Source organism: Opisthocomus hoazin, chromosome 2 (assembly GCF_030867145.1).
Source record: "Opisthocomus hoazin isolate bOpiHoa1 chromosome 2, bOpiHoa1.hap1, whole genome shotgun sequence".
NCBI classification, from domain to species: domain Eukaryota; kingdom Metazoa; phylum Chordata; class Aves; order Opisthocomiformes; family Opisthocomidae; genus Opisthocomus; species Opisthocomus hoazin.
In genome coordinates, this window is record NC_134415.1 from 100,012,631 (window position 1) to 100,029,588 (window position 16,958).

The following is a 16,958-nucleotide window of genomic DNA, read 5'->3' on the forward strand; positions in this document are numbered from 1 at the left end:
TCAAATACCACAGCCATTTGATCAAAGACAGAAACATTTTTTACCAGCGACTATTTAACTAACACAATAAATGCGTATAAAAAAATTTAACAAAATCGAGGAAAATTGTTTTAACACCCGCTGCTCAGCCCTGCCGTTATCCCCGCCCCACGCTGGGTGCCAAGTTTAATGTTATGGTTTGGCAGTGGCCGGCAACTAAAGAGCCACGAGACCGCCCCTCCCCCTGCCGGGGGGCGGAGGAGAATGGAAAGAAACAAGCAGAAACTGGTGTGTCAGAATAAGGGCAGTTTAACAGAACAGCAAACAAAGGGAACAGTAACAACAACGATACAGAAAAGGGGAATACACAAAACAAACCAGCAGAACAGAGCCTGTAGAACAGAGCCGCTGTCTCCCGGACTGCCGCCGCTGTGCCCTCCCGAGCCTCGAGCGAGTTCCCGCCTCTCAGCTCCCCCCCACCGGAACCCAGCATGACGGCACATGGTACATTTGGCCAGGCAGGGTCAGCCCGTCCGGCTGTGCCCCTTCCTGGATTCTGGTGAAAAATTAACCCTGTCCTGGCCAAACCCAGGACAGTATGTTGGTGCTTTCTTTTCTGCAGAACCTGGTGCTGAACAAGTACTTGCTCTAAGTTCTTTATTATATCTCATTTCACAATACATGGTTGTTGTGCCCCTTATTCCTCCTCCACACAGAGAGCAAGACCAACTGAACCAAACCAAACCAAAAAACAAGTAGACAACAGTTAGGCAGATGGTGCACTGGGACCACTTACTACCCCGCTGAACAGGACAGTTTGACTGTTTGACTGTTTACCTGTAGTCTCCCATCTGTCTGTTTGTATCCATCTGTCATTTCTTCTTTTCTTAGACAATAAACTTTTTGGGGCAGGGACTATCTTTTGGTTTTACTTTAGTTCAGCAATCCTGATTTTTGTTATTGCTAGTAGAAGGTCATAGGCTCTGCATTGGCAATGCAGATTTTCAGGATGTGCCATAGACTGAGCAGGTTTCAGCTTACTTTAACAATTTTCTGGTGCCCAAGTGACTTTTGCTTCCCCTACTTTACTTTCAGCTCTGGGAACACCAGTGTTATTCCAAAAGCTTGTAATGTGCCCAAGTGGATGTGCTATACACATGGAGCTGAGAAATTAAGACTAGTCCAACTAATATTTTAAAAGTTGAGCAGTCAAAGTTACCCAGTTAAAACACAAAAGTGTCACGAATTCTGTGGTTAGCATTTTTATACAAAAACACCAATACACCCTTGCTGGCGATCACTCATTTCCCCAGAGTGGTCCTCAGCCTGCTGTGGTCCTGAGGCCTGAGCTGCCTCCGACAATCTCCAACCCAGGAAAGTGGTAAGGGATGGGCAGAGGAGGGCAAGGAGAGCCCTCCACAGCACCCACCTTCACCCCAAGGGAGGAGTGTCTTTCCCATCGTCAGGATTTCTTCCCATTTTCCTCCATCTGGAGCCTCTGTGGGCTTATTTTCATACTGTTTTGACCACAGCCCCCTTCCTTCTCTTGAGCTGCCAACAAAGCAGAAATCATATTTACCTGTGCTGTGCTAGTAGCCTGGTAGTGTTGGTATTAGCACTGTTAGAACTGGTGTTAGTGGTAGCAGTAGTAGCAGTAACAGTAGTAGTAGCCATCTTCTTCTATCCTAGTAAATACTAACATCCTAACAGTAGACTTTGGCATCTGTTCATGACATTGAAAGCATAGTGTGAATTCAAAAAGTCCAGCAGAGTTTATAGGACCATTCAGGATGAAAAAAATCACATCAAACCCAAACCAAACAAGCCACAGTAGTAACAGCTATTATCTTAAAACCTATATTTGATAAGAACGATGTAAAAGGAAGCCTTTCGGGTAAAATGGAAGTGCTAAAAAATGTCTAGCAGTATTTGTTGAGTAGGTTTTATTTGTCCTAGAGCAATATGTATAAATCAGGATAAAAAATTAAAAATAATCCAGGTCTTCTTTCCTCAAAAGAGATAACAATGGTGCTTATGTAACATGAATAGAATGTTTTTCCATGTCTTCAGAAATCTTTTGTGTATTAAAATAGTGTTATCATTATAGTTCACAACGTTACAGTTTTGTGCCTCTTTTTTTCAACATGTTGATCAACCATCTAGACTTAAAGTGTTGTATGTTGTACTGTCCTATCTTCGTGATAAAATTGTTCACACACAGTAGCAACTGATTGAAAATACAGAGTGCATAAAAAGAAGGAAACATGAGAAAGAAATAAACAGAACGTTCCACTTGTGAAACTCTGTATGTAGACTACTGCTGGCTTGACTTATGAAGCTTGGTCTCAGATATATTTCTGAAAGTCAGCTTCCCACTCACTGGCCTGTAGAACGAGACATTTATGCAAGCCTGACATCAGTTCAGTAGTCTGAAAAATTCAAGCCACTTTTAATATCTGTACTAAGAAGGTTTGATTGCTTCAGACATATGTCTCATCTGTATTCATAAAAAATACAGTACCTACTGGGAAGATAAAAATGTAACTCTACATACCAAAATAAAAAACAAAAGCAAAACCCACAAAAAGTCTGTTTTTTATCTATCTTATCCTTCTGTCATAGATGAAAAGAGCATACCCCAAGCAAAGGAAACATAAGATAGCAATGTAATTTTTCACTTTGACATATTTCCAGAGTAAAAAAAACAGAACTACAAAGCCTTACTCCATTCAAATCTTTCAAATTGCTGTATTTTATAATATACATTATATTTCTTAAAGCATTTCTTTGTTATTCTTTATACCTTACTTCCAATTTCTCTAAAAACAGCTACTTATAAAATGCTGTTTTGGGATATTTTAAAGACGTACAGAAATATGTTTATATATTATAAAGAGCTTGAATTCAAAGTGTGAAAATCCTGTAATGGTATGTACAGTCATTGCATTTTTTGATGTTAGGATGTGAAGTACAGGGCTTTAAAAACTTGCCAATTATAAACGTATAACAAGAAAACACATATGCTTCCTGTTTATCTGTTCATGTTTCCTAACTGAAGTGGTGGCCATCTTGACTTGACATCCAAGTGTGTCAGAGTATGCATTCTGGCAGCTGGGAATGTAAAACAGCTGTTATATAAAATGATATAAAAATGAGAGTGTCATCATTCAAGAAGTAAAATTGCTATGCTGGAAAAGTAATCACTTATTTAATCAATTCGGGCTGAAGGTCACAGCTCTACATATAGCTGTATATGTTTCTATTCCATTACGTGCTCTTTCCAACTGTGTTGTTTTATGTAAATCTTGTGTGGCCAATGATAGGTCAACGTAAACAAGTTAAAAGTTTGTTAGGCTTTGCAGATATACTGAGGGGAAAAAGTCTTACAGAAGTAAACACTCTACCTAAGACCGTCAGTCAGACTATGGTGTTTCCTCTGCTTGGGAATGACACACAAAATGCTACAGTGATTCTCATACAAAATTCCTTAGCAGAACAGAAAAATTTCCTAAATTTTTGTCAGGATTCGGTATTCATCACAAGCAATGAAAACTTTCCCATCAGTCTCAGAGTTTTTCCTCTCCTTTTTAGTTTTTTGTTTTCTAAAAATTGTGTTGGCATTTTTCAGACAGCATTATATTTGTAACTTCTAAGTCCTAACTCCTAAGGACTTCTCATAGCTTTTAGTATTTTTTTTTCCCAAAATACATCCTTCTGTGAAATGAAAGAGTTATATTTCAGATTTTTCTTTTTTTTTTTTGTAAGCAAAAGAAGTTAAATTAAGTATATAGTATTTTTCATTTGTTGTGAGCCAATAAGACACTGGTTACCACAGCTTAGCTGCTTTGTGATAACTTAAGTAAGCTAGTATCAAACTGCAAGTAGGAACTGTGCTTCCCTAGTGTGCATTTTAATTTTTGATCTGAACAGAACTATGGCTGCTTAAACATCCCGTGCAGCTGAAATTGAGGAGAATACAGCCTTTGTATTAAAAATAATTAATTTATGAAGAATTTAAAAGATATGTTTAAGTAATGATTAAAAAAAAGATAATAGGTTTTCCATTTGTTAAGGGAATCCATTTATTCTCCTTACCAGCCCAGAGAATTAGTTATCTTTTATATAATGTGCTGAGAATGAAAACTTGCTTAGATTTTAGATTAATATTTTGTTGAATTATATGGTCTGTGCAGAAAAAAGAATGCTGATTTTTTTCCTATTGATTCATTTGCCAACTACACCAGAAATGATGTTATGACATTTTCTTCAAGTTCTCATAGATACATACATAGTGCACAGCAGAATTTTTCAGCTTCACTTTACCTCAATGGCTGATAGTCTTCAAAAGAATATGAACAATGTGGTATTCACATAAGCACATCTGCAGCTTGATTTCTAAATATGTCATTTATCTTTACAGATGTAATAAAATTTGTAGGCATCTAAAGTAAGTAACTGGAAGACCCAATAAATGCAACACTCATTTTGTACACAGCATATGAAGCATAACATTTCTTCTGCTAAATTGAAATCCAGAATAAAACAAAAAATGAATTGAAATTGTGAGCGAACTTCAAAATTTCAAAGGTATCTATCTTAGTGTCTGAGATAAGGGAAAGCCCTCAGCTTCATGGAATAGAAAAAGGATCAAGCATCTTAAGAAATCAAGGGTTAGTTTCACTGGTATTGACTTTATACAGGAAAACATTTCCTTAAGTCTGCTTTCCACTCACTTCACACATCTCAAAATGAACATTTTTTTTTTCCCCTACTACTAAACATTTCCTTTTCAATGGAAAGCTGGAGACAAGAAGTTAGTACAAGATTTTCATAGAATCATAGAAGTGTTTGGGTTGGAAAAGACCTTTAAGATCATCAGGTCCAGTCATTTACCTAACACCATCAATTCCATTGCTAAACTATGTCTCTGCATGTCTTTTAAATAGATCCAGAGACAGTGATTCTACCAGTTCCCTGGGAAGCATGTTCCAATGCTTTACAACTCTTTCAGCAAAGAAATTTTTCCTCATATCCAATCTAAACATCCCCTGGTGCAACTTGAGGCCATTTCCCCTTATCCTATTGTCTGTTACTTGGGAAAAGAGACCGATACCCACCTCGCTACAACCTCCATTCAGGTAAGTGTAGAGAGAATAAGGTCTCCCCTCAGCCTCCTCTTCTCCAGACTGAACAACCCCAGTTCCTTCAGCCACCCCTCATAAGACTTGTGTTCTGACCCCTTCACCAGTCTTGTAGCCCTTCTCTGGACACGCTCCAGCAACTCAATGTCCTTGTAGTGACAGGCCCAAAAATGAACACAGTACTCGAGGTGCAGCCTCACCGGTGCCAAGTACAGGGGCACGATCTTCTCCCTACTCCTGCTGGCCACACTATTCCTGATACAAGCCAGGATGCAGTTGGTCTTCCTGGTCACCTGGGCACACTGCTGGCTCGTGTTCAGCTGCCTGTCAACCAACACCCCAAGGTCCTTTTCCACTTGGCAGCTCTCCAGCCACTCCTACCCAAGCTTGTAGCATTGCATGGGGTTGTTGTGACTGAAGGGCAGGACCTGGCATTTGGCCTTGCTGAATCTCATACAGTTGGCCTCGGCCCATCAATCCAGTCTGTCCAGATCCCTCTGCAGAGCCTTTCTACCCTCAAGCAGATCAACACTCCCATCCAACTTTGTGTCTTCTGCAAAATTACTGAGAGTGCACTTGATCCCCAAATGTTTGGAAAGAAAAAAGTTTGAGGCATTTCTCTTAGTCATCTTCTGATATGTGTATTTTGTGAGCATGACAGATCAAAAAGCTACATCTATAGCTGGTTTGAACGACTGCAAGCATAGGATGGTTGATGACACTGGTGGATTTGTGTAGTTTCTTGGCTGTTTATGCATCTGCAGACCATGCCTCAACTAAAAGTTTTCATTCAGTGCAAGCCCTGTTTTCCACGGCTCCCAAGTTCAGCTTGACATGTTAGCTGTCCGCATTCTGTTTCTATCATATCTTTAGCAATTATTCTGAAATCCCACATCTAGACTTTACCATAACTAACTAAAACCATTATTCCTATTCCTCCAAGTACTCTTATTCCATAGGCCATGAGTTCTTTTTTCCTTTTTTTTTTTTTTGCTTTCTTGCCTTCCATATGTCTACAGCAAAGGAAAAGAAAGTTACAAATAATATTGCTATATATCAAAACAAAATAATCACAAATCAGTTCTGCCAAGGCTTAAGATTCAGGGAATTCTATTTCACTGTTTTTTTCTCAGTCATTTAAGTTCTGATTTAAGAAGGGGTTCAACTGCTAATGCACAAAGTCTGAAGTGAGTTCAAAGGATTTTCAACTCCATTTTAAGTTTACTGGGTGACCTACGTTGTGTATACCTCTGAAATTCTGTCTATAACATGTTGTATTCTGATTGTTCTCATCATAATAAATAACTGGATGGGTAGCTGCTGAAAACCTATACAGATGTTTAATGGCAATATGTACCTATTTTCAGAAAGAAGATCTAAAAAATTACATACTGTGTCACTGCTTTCAAGGTAACTGCCTTTAAAGTGTGTGTTTTTGAACATAAATTTATGTTCTAAAATGGAATAAACTATTTCAGCTTTAAAAGTGGCTCGCAGAAACATGAATATATGAAAAAGTTATGAACTTTGTTACAGTAAGTCTTTAACAGGTAAATGCTCCAGTGCCTGAACTAAACTGTTCAAAGCCTCCATGTTTTCAAGACAAGCTTAAATTTTTCACTAAAGTTCGAAAAGTTTAGAATGCTACGACATCAACATTATTAAAGAAAAAAGTTTCTGATCTGAAACTGCTCAAACATATGCTATGTAATTTGTATTAAAACAAGGATTCTGAGAAATGTTTTTAAGATACCTGGTCAAGATTTGTACATAATATATTAGAATTTCTATTTAGGTTGTGAAGCAGTAAACAATGTTGAAGGGAGGATGCAAAGAAGATAGAGCCAGGCTTTTTTTGGTGCTGCCCAGTGACAAGACAAGAGGCAAAGGGGACAAAATGAAGAACAGAAGTTTACGTCTAAGAATCAGGAAACACTTTTTCACTGTGAGGGTGGCTGAGAACTGGCACAAGTTGCCCAGAGAAGTTGTAGACTCTCCATCCTTGGCGATATTTGAGAGCCATCTGGACATGGTCCTGTTTAACCTATTGTAGGTGACCTTGCCTGAGCAGAGGTTTGAACCAGATGACATCCAGAGACCTACTCAAACATTCTGTGATTCTGAAAATACATATAAAAAGTTATATAGGTAGGAAATTTATGATGCACTACTAAGTGACACGTAACAGCATTTTACTAATCTTTAGAACTTCATCTCCTAATTGTTCTCTTGTTTTATTTATTGCTTGGACAAATATAATCTAGTGATTCTACACACACATTCTACTGTAAATTAGTTTTCAATTTTTTTTTTCAGTCATCTAAGGCGCAGTAGTTTTATGCTCTTGTGGCCTTCTGTTTTCTGATGTCATAATATTAGTCAGCAGGAGGGGATTATTTTAAGTAATGCGAGAAATATTTTCTTCTTAGAAGACTTTTCAAAGAAGAAAGCAACCCTCTAAAATTGTACAAAAGTATAAGTGTTTCTACCTATTTTTTAATGTCCAAGTAAGATCATTAGATTTTGCGTTTGGGTATGCTACTTTGAAATTAGTTCTTGCATTCCTTTTACTCCTTAACCACACAGTTAATTAAGATGTGGCATTTTTACCTTATGATATATACAGGCTAGCATTAATCTATTTGCTTATACTACTACTCATATTTAATAATATAACAGATTAGTAATTTGCATTTCTAACACTTTTTGAATGGTGAAAACACAAATGCTTTGCTGAAGAATTAATTCCATTACTATTTTGCTGTTTTTTCAAGTTATAAAAATAAAATTCCTCACAGATCTTGAATAAACACATATAAAATATACATAAAATATTTCTTGATAAGAAAAAAAAGGGTTTGATGGTTATTTTCTAAATGTGAAAGACAAAAATCCTTTTTTTTATCTTGCTTGCTAGCTCATTTGCTAGCCTTTATTTCTGCTGTTCAGACAGATGACTTACTCTCCTTCGTGCAGTACTGCTCTGATAAAAATTGCCTGCAAGATTTTGAAGTACTTTAACTTACCTGAGAGAAAAAAGATTTTTTTGAACAAAAAATGCTAAAGAAATGATTCACTGTGGACTTGCACAATGGATCCACCTGTCTAATTTTGACACTTTCCAAAACAATAATAAAAAGTAAAAGACTGTGTAATTCAGCAACACATCGTTCGGTCTGAAGAAAGCTCAATAGCTTGGATTCATCTGTTTCATTCTGGATATCACAGCCTGTGTTTCTATTTCATGAGTGAAACAAGACAACTTTATTGTAATATCTTGCTTTAGCTTTTGTATGTGTTATGCTGATAACAGTAAAAATATTAAGTATATAAAAAGAAAGATTTTACAGAGTGTTTCACTTTCAATTCAGAACAGGTAACATCACACCCAAGGACTTTTGAGAATCCAGGGCAGGGTGGAAAGTGTCCTGAAGTCCACTGTACTCCAACGAAGTTTTCAATGTCTACTGCCCTGTCAAAAGTTGTCTTAGTTGTGCTGAAATGTAAGACTTGAGTCATCTACCAGCAATAAATCAGATCATTTGTTTGTAATTACTTGATGCTTAACATGGTCTAAATAGATTGCTGGAGAAATGCTGTAAAGCTCAAATCCTAGTATTGCTGTTATAAGATGCCTTCAGATGGGACTCACTGCCTGCAAATCATACTTGTTCTTCTAGCAATAATACTAGATCTTCTTGGGCCTCACTGCAAATGTAGGTGGGATATGATAAAATGGTAATCAAGCTTGTCATAGTGTGCCCTGCAAGTCCATAGTTGGTCATATGAGCCGTTATGATCCTGTTAAATGATGTCATGGTCTCAAGAAGCATAGACTTCTATCTACATATTCCAGAGGAGAGCAAATTTGGAAACAAACAAAGAGCTGAGCCTGTGTTCAACATATGTGTTCAACACTTACCTTCCCTTTTTCCACTTTAGTGTTAATATGCTAAGCAAAAAAAATATAATGAAGGTAGATACAAAAATATATGTTTTTTGCATCACTTTACTGAATGAAAAAGCTATTCCCTGTATTGTAAGGACTTTATTGATAACTTTTTATAACTTCTCTAATCTTGTTCCTTCTCTGAATATACTTAATTTTGAAGACTAGTTGCAAAAAGACAGGCTTTTGCTTAACTGTAGAAATAGCAGTCCCATCGCTTCCAAAAAGAGAGGATTTTGTAAGAATAAATATATCTTTATTATTTTGATGATGATACATGATTCTCACTACTGCCAAGCTATAGATAACAAAGGGACTGTATCATCAGATGTTAACACTCCATGTGAAATATGGAAGTATTTCTAGCTTAACAAGATAAAATAAGCCGAAATTGCTCTTATTAAGTATGTGAATAAAATTACTCCTAATCAAAATGAACTACTCACATAAAAAGCCCAAATGAACAATACAAAAATGGAACTAAAAGTAATGATGATAGCTATCCTATTTCTCTCTAGAGCATCGATATTTAGTACAGTAAACAGCTAAATACGAAAATGCCTTCAAAAGAACAGTTTGAATCTAACTTTCCTCTCCAGTAAATCTAAATTTTATCACTAAGAGTTTTTTGGAGGTAAATATGTCGCACTCAGTAAAAACTTTTATCTGAATATCTTCCATTTTCTCATATTCTAAACAAATATTTCATGTTAGTTAAGATTAAAATTTTCATTTTCTATAGTGAAATGTGCTTTTCAATTTTTTACTTTTAGTGTTATGATTATTAATACTAATATTGAAAGTAATCCTTAAATTATGAAACAAGACCCAGAATATATGGAGTTTGTCAGGTTTTCTTCAGGACGAAGGTTCCTCATCTTACTCTTATATTTTGATATTTGTCAAGTGAAGTGTGAGGTATTCTATTTCTGTTCAACATAAACCAATTCCCTCTCCCTAAATTTTAGTTTTACTCATTCAATTAAAGTATAATACTTTAGTTATAATAATTTTTTCGGATCTAATATAAAAGTCTTGGACCTTGCCTTCAGTTAAACAAATAGCAAAGGTTATACTAACTGTAACAGACCAAGCATTACACCAGATGTTCTGTGTAGATACCTCATGATGTGGTGCATGGATATAATATCCTTCATCAGTGTACAAGTTAATTTTCTATAAATAAATATATAACTTTTATATAAATACATATATTTTAATAAGTGCGCATTATGCGTGCACCTGACCCACATAAGTAAGAAGTTTCCCAAAAAAATTAAAACTAGACAGATAGAAAAACTTTGGATATTTTATGGTTTCATGTATTAGAAAGAGAAAATAAAAGAGAGAAAGAACAATATCCCTAATCCAGATCAAAGATGAAAATCAAACGAGGGGGGGCGGGAGAATAAAGAATTTAGTCTCAGAAGCTGGGATTTCCAAAACAGGTTTACTCCTGAGGAAAGCAAAATTGACTTGCGGAAAGCAGACTCCACAATCTATAAGACTGTAAAGTAGGTATGTTTATTCGGCGCCAGGCAGCACGGGGTGTAGTCCCACCAAAGTCGTGCGCACCGAGCAGCAACGTGTCTCTTCAATTTATGCAATCAAATATTACATATGCATTAGATTTCCCAATACACCTATACATATGCATCTATCCTCATTGCATATCAAAATTAGTTCCGAGAAATAATTTCCATATACTCGTCCCAGTTGCACTTGCGCAGTGCCTCCTAGTGGTGGTCGTCGGGGGTCCCAAGATGAAGGCCCATCCTCTTCATCACGGTGTCCACTGATTGACCTTTGTTTCTGCGCAAACTCAGTTCTCTCCTGGCTCCCATCCATACAGCAGGGTCGGTCTTGACCGGTTCTAGGCGACTCCTAGCCCCTGTCAGGAACTAACCCCTTTGTATGGAGATGCAAGACTCTCTGCTTCAGTTAATTTAGACAATAGATAAGCACTATCATTTTTTTAAATGCACAGCAACTATTAGGTAATGGCACTTGTATTAAAATCCCTTTTAACCCCTTCCTTCAAAATGAATTACTGGTTTGACAAGGACTATCCTGGGAGACTTTGGTGAGTGCCTCTTCAGTCTCTGGGCGAGAGAGTGTAACTGAGTCAGACTCCCAAGGCAGTGGTTGGCAAGATAGGCACACAGGCTCACTGCCTCTTCGCCAAGCCAGTGGCCTGACTATCAGCACAGGGCGTCCCTCCAACTTTCTTTTCTCAAACTGGGTTGTGATTCTGTGGCTCCCTGCTTTGGAGGATTATGTTCACTTTGCTTGTTCCTGCCATTCCAGGAGGGCAGCCAAGAAGATGTCAGTGTATTTTTCCTAGCTGGGCACAAAAGTGATGGTAATGATGATGATGATTTCTGTATCTCTGAAATTTTCCCATGGACATTTCTTTCGTAAAAAGGTATTTTCTGGTTTAGAAAACATGTCAGTAGAAAAATTCGTAAGATTAAATTTAATATTTTGGGTTCTGAATTAGAAAGAAAGTCTGTTGTTCCCTTCATGAACTAAATATTAAAGATATTACTGCAAGGCCTTTGTGTTTTGAAGAACTCAGACCTCGCCCCGGTGAGTTTTTTTTTTAAAAAGAGGAAATAATTGCCATATTTGTGCTCCTTATTATAGCAGGGAACTAAATTGCATGATTAAGAAATTCTTATCATACAAAGATGAATCATTATTGTAGACATCTTAGAACGCAGCTTTATAACATGTCCAGCACCCCAGTATTTCCTGAAAATAACCTTCTATGTTAGCAAAAACATCTCACAGAAGGGGGATTATTGCTTTGCAGGTTTAGACCTTTGGTCCACTTTGAGTTCTGTAGACAGAAGCTATTCCCTGAGAAAGAAAGCACAACTGGCCTGCTTGTTTTTCAGATCTACATAAAGCCAGTGTGAAAATAGGTGGAAAATGGGCCTTTGTGCTTGTCAGGAGACAAAAGTATCTGAACAACATACCAAATGGTTCCCTTTGAATGGTGATTTTTCACCTTCTTCTCCTTTGCCATTTAACTGAGTACAGAAACTGTCGTTTCTTATGCTTCTTTGAACTTAAACTGGTGGTAATTGTTCATGGTTTTTTTTATTGTATAGCTATATTTGAAGCAGACCTCAACCAGCTGTCTCAAGGCCATTTTAAGTAACATGTTCTACACTGGGTAATCTGGAAGGAATCACATACAGTTTCAGTATTCTTTAACATTAGTTTTATTTTCCTTAAAGATTATTCCTTGTTAATTTTTAATTTTCTCCTGACGGTTATCAGTGTGCTGAAACCAGAAATGGCAATTGCAAGCCTATGTAATTTGTCTTTGTTCTGTGTGTTATGTACATTCTCAGTGCATTTAGCCAACCTTGTTATGTATCAGGCATTACCTTTGAAAGTGTTTATTTATGCATTTGTAAGATATTTTCTCGTCTCTCTGTTCTGTTTTTGGATTAGTGTTAATACAATGCTTTGCAGAAATATATCTTAATTGACTTGCAATCTTTTATTTAAAAAAAATAGATGTTTTGCTTTTGAAGACTTTTTGGTCAGTGTCTGTTTTAATAGACTTTCCTGCGTCCTTTCCTATTTCTGTGTATTTTGCAATGGAATGCCCCTTTGATATCATACACAGTGATATTTACTATAAACATTATATTTTAATCATATTTCCATATATTAATATACATTCTAGGACACAGAATTTGTTGTGGTATACATACCAGTTAATAATATTTAGAATAATCACTTTTTCATTTTCATAAACCTTCCATTTTCCTTTATCTGTCCTGATATACTTTATCTTCTGCAGAGAATGGCACTGGTATATTCACATTCAGAAGTTTACCAATGCTGAAACATTACAAATTAATGCAAGAATAACAGCTACGGATTCCATTTTGGCAGACAATGAGATGAGACAGGTATCTCAGAAGCCTATATAAGGGGAGAGGTAGCTTTAGAGAAACCAAAATTTTTACTCCATTAAAACAATATAATAAAATAAAAACACTTGTATTGAAATCTTTGAATTCATTGTTTCTGGATAGAACATGTTCAGTGGAAAAAAAAATCAAAAAATGCTCAAGGGGCATAGAAAGGTTAAAATCTGATCTCCACTTTGAATCAGATAGAAGAGCTATTGTAATATGACTCCTTTTCTTCCAAATCACCCATAATCATCATACTGGGGAATAAGTCTTCTCTTTAGTTGTTTATATGGAAGGGAAGACACTGTTTTGATTTGGCCTGGATAAATGCCAGGTACCCACCAAAACTGCTCTATCACTCCCCCTTCTCAGCTGGACAAGGGAAAGGAAATATGGTGAAAAGGCTCGTGGGTAGAGATAAGGACAGGGAGAGATCCCTCACCAATTACCGTCACAAAACAGATTGAACTTGGGGAGAAAAGGAAAGTTTAATCCATTGCCAATCAAATCAGAGTAGGATAGTGAGAAATAGAACCAGAGCTTAAAACACCTTCCCCTCACCCTTCCCTTCTTCCTGGGCTCAAGTTCACTCCCATTTCTCTACCTCCTCCCTGCCCTGAGTGGCACAGGGGGATGGGGAATAGGGGTTACAGTCAGTTCACCACATGTTTTCTCCGCCACTTCTTCCTCCTCAGAGGGAGGACATCTCACACTCTTCTGCTCCTCCAACGTGAGGTCCCTCTCATGGGAGACAGTTCTCCACAAACTTCTCCAATGTGAGTCCTTCCCACTGGCTGCAGCTCTTCACCAACTGCCCCAGTGTGGGTCCCTTCTGTGAGGTGCAGTCCGTCAGGAACAGGCTGCTTCAGCGTGGGTCCCCTATGGGAACATAAGCCCTACCAGAAAACCTGCTCCAGTGTGGGCTCCTCTCTCCATGGGTCTGCAGGTCCTGGCAGGGGCCTGCTCCAGCGCAGGCTCCCCACGGGGTCACAGCCTCCTTCAGGCATCCTCGTACTCCGGCATGGGGTCCCTTCCACAGGCTGCAGGTGGATATCTACCCCACCGTGGACCTGCATGGACTGCAGGGGGACAACCTGCCTCACCATGGTCTTCATCATGAGCCGTAAGGGAAAACTCTCTGCTCTGGCATTTCGAGCACCTCCTCCCCATTCTGCTTTACTGACCTTGGTATCTACAGAGTTGTTTCTCTCATATTGTCTCACTCCACTCTCCCAACTGCTATTTTACTGCAGTTTGGTTGTCTTTTTTTTTCCCCCTTCTTAAAAGTGTTATCACAGAAGTGCTACCGGCATTGTTGTTTTGCTTGGCCTTGTCCAGACACAGGTCCATCTTGGACAAGAAGCTTGCCTGGTACATGAGGCGGAGTCTGCAGGAGCCTAATCTGTCATAAACAAGCAAATCAGTTACTCACACATCCAAGTTAAATGTTCTAGCCAGCGGGTTGTTGTCTGGATGTTGGGTAGGCTGAGGTAGTATCTGTCACAGCCTGCTCACAAATGCACTGTCCAAAATTGTCATTTTGATTCTGCATCCGAATAATAAAATATTCTGAAACTGCACACTTTCTTCTTTTATGAAACTGGAATATCAATTTCTGATGATCACTAGAATATAATAGAATTCTCAGAACCCTTACTCAGTTTGTCAATCATAAAACAGAGTGAAAAATTACTTAGGTTACTAAGGTATATTTCAGGAAAAATCACCAAGAAACACAAGCAGAAATAAAAAAAAAAAACCAAAAACCAGTTCTCCTTCTTGTTTTTCCTTCTGCAGGCAAAGAAAAAAAAAAACCCTAGTGGATACTAATCTATAATTAAGTGTATAAATATATATAAAAGTATATATAAATAAAAAAGTGCCACAAACAGATATTTGTACAACCTAATAAGAGCTGGGAAATCTTTGAAATCAGTAGAGAATTCACTATTTGAAGTTTATTCCATATGGGAGGTATTCAGATACAGTAGTAATGGGTGTCATTAAAAGCTCTAACTTTCCCTAGCTAAATTAAATTATTAATTTAGTTTAACACTAGGGGTAATTATATCACCATCTGTGAGTTTTGATCATTGAAACTGACCATTCAAAAAGGAAACTACTTTACATACTCAACAATAGCAGCTCTGTGAAAGAAAGAACATCCTGAAGGACTACCGGGAGATTAACTCCAGAAGTACACCTGTCCTCAGTAAAGGACAAATATAGATGCACTCAAGATAAGTAAAAGAAAAATGATATGACTTAGGAGCTAAGTTAAAGGTTTTCTCACTGTTGGTAAAATCCTGTCTTTAGTGAAGCTAAAGGGCAAATTTTTTATGGACATGAGCAGACTTAAGATTTTCTTTTCAGTTTCAGGAATCCCTGAACTCCTCACAGAAGGAAAATCCATCAGTATCTGGTGAGGGGAATACTCATACAGCAAAAATGATGTCATACAGAAGTGAGATTTTTCTGCCCATTTCCCTTAGTTGGAGGAGGACATGGATAAAAAAAAAAAAAAAAAAACACAACAAAACAAGTCTGTGAACAGCCTGCTTTTGAAGTTAATTTGTCCATCACCTCCATTTATCATGCAGCAGTTCACGTTGCAGAGTACTTCCAGAGCTTGAAAAAAGGAATCTTGTCAGATAAAACTGTAATGAAAGTATGTGAAACTGAACTGATCGAAGTATTAGTTATTAATAACTACTTACTATGCATTTGATCATAAGAAGATGCAAACTAGTAAACTGATAAAGATCTACCTCTACCCAGAGTTGGAGAAAAAAGAATTTAAAGGAAGGTCAAGGCACCAAGATCACCCTTATAATCTGTAACTTTGAAAGTGAATGACTAATGGAGTCATTCATCAGTTAAAAGGACAAAAAAAAGCCAAAATTTAATTTGATGAGTATTTTTCACCAAACTCTAAATTTTTGCATAACAAAAAATGGTATTAATGAATAACATAATGAAATATTCATCTATTCAAGAAAAAAATTTCTCAGCTGTTGAAGAACTTGTACTACACCTGTCATATTTTTTGTGATACCAGTTGTAAGTGGGGATTCATCTGTATTACAGTTTTCTTTCTCACTCCACACAACTGTTTAACGTGTGATAAATTTACTTCTTTACTATTGTTCACACAGATCTTGAAGACATATTTTATCTTTGAGCATTTAAAAAGCCTCAAAATATTTTAAAATCTCCAGCATATGAAACACACGAATATAACAACACTTGCATTATATCTTCTATCTAATGTACTCATATGCTTTTGGTTATTGCACGATCTGAGGATATTGTAAAAAATTGGAATACATTAATTTTTAAAATAACTTTGTTAGGTAGGTATTATCTACATTATGCAGAAAGTCACTGGTGCAATCTTAGATAGGACTCCTGTGATATGGTGAAGCATGGAACATACTCTAAATCAGAAAAAAATGTAGGTAGCACCATAATCGTGAGACCAAATAATTCCTGAAAACTCACCTTTCTTTGACAGGTTTAGACCCTTTTACTGGTACATGTAGATAGCTAGATTATTATATAGGGAAATATAGATTCCTCCAGGTATGCTACATATTCTGAAGTGTAGTCATAACATGTGACACTATACCTACATGTACCTGAATGTTAGCAGATTTTGTATTTGTTTGGAGAATGTAAATGTTGTTTTGTGATAGATCAATTTATTCCATTTTCCTTCATGTGGAAACAATCTGTCTAAACAGTGTCTCTGGAGTGGAATGGAGTTTATATTCAGAGTAGTCATTAAACAAGCAGCAGCAAAATTCACTTCCATGACTGTGCAGAAGATGCTAGATTCAAGATGTTTTGAAAGCTGGTGTCACCCCATCAGACTCACACAATCAGTGCTGGTCTGTGCAGGAACACATGGTGGGGTAGTGGCTAAGTCTTATGAAGGAGAGCTTTCTAAGA